At 38.9% G+C, this 5,511-nt stretch overlaps 1 long non-coding RNA gene across 1 annotated transcript; it reads left to right on the forward strand.

Moving 5' to 3' along the window:
* Nucleotides 1–219: 219 nt before the first annotated feature.
* On the forward strand, nt 220–3,704 carry LOC142072368 (uncharacterized). The gene is made up of 2 exons (XR_012668766.1): nt 220–346; nt 2,543–3,704. It is a non-coding gene; the product is annotated as an uncharacterized LOC142072368 (long non-coding RNA).
* Nucleotides 3,705–5,511: the final 1,807 nt, after the last annotated feature.

The raw sequence follows: 5,511 nt of genomic DNA on the forward strand, positions 1-5,511 counted from the left end.
GAGTGTAGGAGGAGCAGCTGAGGGGGAACAGTCCCTGGGGCAAGGATCCTGAGGGAGTGGGAGCTGAAGAACGGTGGGGGGCAAGGAGCAGCTAAGTGGGTCTTGGGGTCTGTTTGTCCTCAGAGAATCAGGAAGCACTCTCTCATCTCTCTGGGAAGAGACTGGGGACAGACCCTTCTCATCCAGAGCCATCTTGTCCACTAGCAGTTGCACCTTCAAGGGAAGGTGAATGTCCATTGCTGTGCTGCAAATTCTGCCAGCAGGTGCTGAGCTCTTGGGGGATGAAGGCTGTGCTGTTGGCCAACAAAGAGATGGACCTGTACGCCTCCAACATCCCACCCACCAAGTAAGTCCCCTTCAGCTACCACCAGCGAGCATCTCAACAGCTGACTAATGTTACAGTAGTGCCTAAAGACCTTAATGAGTAGGAATCCCTCATTGTGCTCAGCACCATACAAACCAATAAGAAGGCCCAGTTCCTGCCCCACAGATCTCAATCTAATCCTTATAATTCCATATGGCAGACAGGCAAGTAGTAGTATTCCCAATTCACAGCAACAGGCACTGAGGCACATCACAATTTTTTTTCTCAACTTTAAAATGTGGAATTTTCTTGGTGTTTGGTTTTAAATATTTTCCTGTGAGAACTGCAACTCAATCACTGCAGTGTTGTGTTTATGAGCCTTCTGGAAAGTAACTAGCCTTTAAACAGAAGTGAAAGTGACTTGAAAGTGTCAGTTTGACTCCTGTTTAAAGTCAGTTTCTAGTCTATTATTATTTGTGGTAGATAACACCCTTAGAGCCCCAGGCAGGTGCAGTATAAACTCATGGGGCCTTGCACTAGTAGGATGTTTCCAAAAGTTAAATGATCTATTCCAAGCTTGGTGAACTGCAAGAAGTAAGTAGCCTAAATGATAGAAAGTAATCTAGATTTTTCTTCAGTTGTTTCAGTTGTTGTATTCAAGAGTTAGTAACAAAGTAAGAATATACATTAAAATTTTAAACGGAACCAGTGTCCCTTATGTGACTTTGCCACAAGATGTCAGAACATGTTAGTATTAGAACTGGAAATGTATCTCAGCCCGGATCCCCATTCTGCTACTCCACCCTCAAGACTGCACACTCTCCTAGCTAATGGCTTAGATGAATGGATAATAAGAATGTTCATTGGCATATCTTGTACATCCAGCCTGGCAAAAATAAATGTTGGTTTTTCTTTAAAGTCCAGTTGTGGTCAGAAAAGCGGTTCTGTAAAAATGTTACCACAATGAAATACATCTACTTTCTCTGTTTCAAGTCAAATCTATTTATTTTATGGATACAAACATGTTTTTATTCTTAATGGTGCAGGAACCAATATCAGTCAAGGAAAGCAAACTGTATTCTTTTTGGCCTCATACATGAACAGAATTGTTGAATGCATTGCTGGTGAAGATGAAAGAAGCAGAAAGAACCCAATTTGAATTCAGAGTTAAGCAAGGATAGGAATTAAAAAAAAAATTCTTGTTAACTGATTAAATTTAATCTGGAGTCAGAGAATGAATAACTATGTGTTAAGGCTCCAAAACTGATACCTCAAGGCTTGGAATTGGGAATATCTTGCTGTATTATCCCCTGATTGTTCTAAATTTACATATAAATTTAAAATATGGCTTTAACTGGTGTTTGTGTGTATATATATATATTTCTTTCTTTATATAGGAATTAGATACAGTGCTCCTGTCAGCTAATTTCTAAGTTATCTGCAAACAAAAAACACCAAAAAACCAACAACCCCAAAACCAAAAAATAACCAAGCCCCAAAACAAAAATAACCTAGAGTTTTCAGGTGCCTAAGTAATCCCTGGAATCACAGGTAAAGTTGCCTCCCCCCCTTACGAAAGTCTGAAATGGTGCCCCAGTTGGGAGTTGTTTGAGTGTGTCGGGGGGGGGGGGGGGGGCGGTTCGTTCAGTTTATCTTATGTGGCTTGGGAATGGTCTTAAACTAAACTGAAAAAAGTCACTTTTATACTGGCATAAGAGTGTCCAGATCGGGGAGTTATATGAGTTTAACTATACTGGTATATTTATACTGGTATAACTGATAAAACTTTATTGGGTAGACAAACTCTGTCTCTGCAGAAAAAGGGGACTTAAGCTCCTAGAAGCACCCAACTGACTTGAACATTTTACCCTTTGTCTTGTTCAAATTTTTTTTTTTAAGAATTCACTTAATTTTCTGTTCCCCTAAACTCGCACCCTTCCCCAGCCCCAAAGACATAACCTTAAATGTAATCATTAGTTGGAACAACTGAAGCCCTTAATCTGGTGCAGATGCCTAAAAAGGTTGAAAGCCCCTGGTATAGATAGCCTAAAATTGCCTTGAAGAGCTACGCAGTTGCTTGAAGTAAGTAAAACTAAAGAACTGCAAATGATTTCCAAATCTGTATCTGTTATTTCTCCATAAAGAATGTTAAAGCAACCTTAAACAGATAAATAACTTACAAAGTTGAGTGGTTTTTTCCTTTTCCTTCTTTTTTTTTTTTTAAATATCCAATTGCAGATGGACCAGAACTCCATGGAGCTGAGAGATCAGTCCTGTCCTTTCCTTGGTGCAATTACATGACCACTTTAGGCTCTCAGGCATGTGAGGAAGGAGAAGAAAAACAAGATGTGCAAGGATGTAAGTCAGGCTATAACCATGAACACCTAATCAATGCCATCAAACAGCTGTCAAAGGAGATGCTACCATCTTCCTTGTTGTTGAAAGGCAACCCAAGAGTCCCTGAAGACACAGTGTCTGGGACATGTAGGTGAGAATTCTTCAATCTCTTCCTCAAATTTCAATCCTTTGGATGTTTGCCTACAGAGAGGGCAACACCAATAAATTGCATTAAATATAAATTAATACAGTAGAAATTTTTCCATAGATATTCTAGATACATCACTGTTATTGCCCATCTCAGAAGACTCATTGGGTGATGACTTACCATCTCCTCTTTTATTGTCCAGTTCATGAGTTAATCCTTCTGGCTGCCATTTGAAGCTGTGGGCAATTAATAATTCATCACTGTATGCTGAAAGCATATTGTGTTGTGTGAAAGAGATGTAATATCAAAATATATAAAATAATTTCTGGAGTCATTGATTTGACCTGCTCTCTCTTTCTCTTAGTCTTTTGGTAACGTAAGGAGTGGAATTTGAGCGTTATTACACTAGGGTTTTATTAATAGGTTAGTGACTGTAGAAATAAAAACAACAAAATCTATGTGTATAATTTGAAGGCAAACTCTCCCCTCCATTAATCCAGCCTTAAAGACCTGCTGTAAACAAATGCATTTCAAGGGAAAGTTGCTGAAAAAACAAAATCCATTTTTGAAAAAGTAAACAAGATACAAATGTCTGTCTAAAAACTCTAAACTTTGAGTTGTTAGGGGAAAAGAACAATTTTATTAATTAGGTGATCAATTATTGCCATATTAGGATACCACTTCTTGGGCTGGTCCAGTGCAGCTTGTGTTTGTTTGGGATACTTTTATTATCCTCTTTGGCCATCAATAATGAAATTGTTCCGGTGAGTTATTTAATGTAATTGCTATAATTCTCTAATCTGAACGTTTACATCAATGTTTTGGGCTGATTACAAATACATTCACCATATTTTATCTATGTTGATTTTTCAACATCTGTACCGATTGTGTTCTGAAATAAACAGCCATGCTTGAGCTGTGAGAGTTTGCTCGTATTTCAAACTTTGTTTCCAATCGTTCAGTGGTTCTCAACCTATTTATCATTGTGGGCCGCATCCACTACTACCTGTATGGCCCTGAGGATGTCACATAGGCTGCAGCTGTGTGCTGATTGGGCTGCAGGTTGAGAACCACTGATCTAGGCCTAAGAGTATTGCAAAGGGATGGAGTATCAAATGCACTTTTCCCTTTATGGCTATAAATCAGACCCTTAATTCTACAGTGTAAACTCTCTCTAGTTTGCTATGTAATACCACCACTTTCACATACATCTTCCAAACATGTAATAAACATGTTTATCGCAGTATGGGATATGCACCAATTGCTATCACTCATTAATGAGTGCACAATTGACTTGCACAACCTTGAACCACACTGTGTGCGTGAAGTATGAATGAGAAGTAAACAGTTTGTTTCTCTCTCTGTTCTTTTGCACAGAGCAACCTGTTAATATATGTGTTATAAATAAAATGTTCCTGTGACAGAGACTTTAAAGAGCCATTTTAGGGTGCATGCAACCTCTTTGCTTATGTCACATATAGGACTCCAGACTTGAAAACTGTCCATTGCCTCAACTGGAATCTGCTGTTCCCATCAACATTCCCTCCTGCCTCCTTCCCCCAGCCCACCTTTGCTCTCTGAATTAGACAGCTGAATTTGAAACAGATTTACTTAAAAATGCATACAAAAGGGCATGGGGTGTATTAAACTTGAGAAGGATGACAGTGCCAGTCTGACTCATGGTTTGCCAGTCATAAAATAATATCACTGGTAACTCATGTAGCTACTTGTTTGCTCAGCAATGAACCAATGTGTTATGTACCCTGTATGTGCATTGCACTCAAACAGCTGGAAAGCACAATTAGCATAAAATTGTGTGTGTTCTTACATATAACATCACATTGGTATTCTTGCTGTTGAGATCATATTTGCTTGCTGTAAGGAGCCATCTAGTGAGGGTTTACTGTACATAAAAGTGAAGAAACTGTTTTTAGCATTTTCATCTATGCCTGGAACTCTCTAAGTAAAAGTGACCAAACATTTTATTTTTGTGTCCTAATTCTGTAGTCCTAACTATTGCAAACAATAACATTACCATGTAGGAGTGGTGTGTTGTACTTAGTAATCATGTGGTGACCTTTCCTCTTTTTAAGAAATACCAGATCATAAAATATATACTTGATCTGATTCAGACTTGGCATTACTCCACTGCCTTCACTGGAATTGCAACAGGTTTGAATTTGGCCTACTGCCTTTAATTTCCTTGCCTGAGCATTTTAGTAAACACGTGTGGAGCTCCAGATACACCGTGTGCCTGCCCACTTGAATTTCCCTGCCAGACCTTGAAATTATTATTTGCATGACAGCAACACCTAGAGACCCCCACTGTACTACATGCTGTACAAACACATAGTCAAAGACAGTCTCAAATTGCTTATAATCTAACTAAAGAAGACAGACAATGTGGGGGAGAAGGAGGCAAAAGGCTGAATTATCATCTTATTTCACTGATGGGGAGCTGAAGCACAGAGAGATTCAGTGATGTGCCCTAGAAGATCACACAAGGAGTGTATGGCATAGCTGGAAATTTACCTCAATCTCCTGAGTCGTGATTCAAGGCCTTAGCCAGTTAAGACCATCCTTTCTCTCTTACATAAACACAGGCAACATACTAGTCAGTCATTTGAACAGCGATCACTCTTGTTTAATTTTTTTCTTTAAAAACTCCCAATGAAATTAAACAGAACAAAAACGCTACAATACAGCTGAGAATGTCAATACA

Source organism: Caretta caretta, chromosome 6 (assembly GCF_965140235.1).
Source record: "Caretta caretta isolate rCarCar2 chromosome 6, rCarCar1.hap1, whole genome shotgun sequence".
Taxonomy (NCBI): Eukaryota; Metazoa; Chordata; order Testudines; family Cheloniidae; genus Caretta; species Caretta caretta.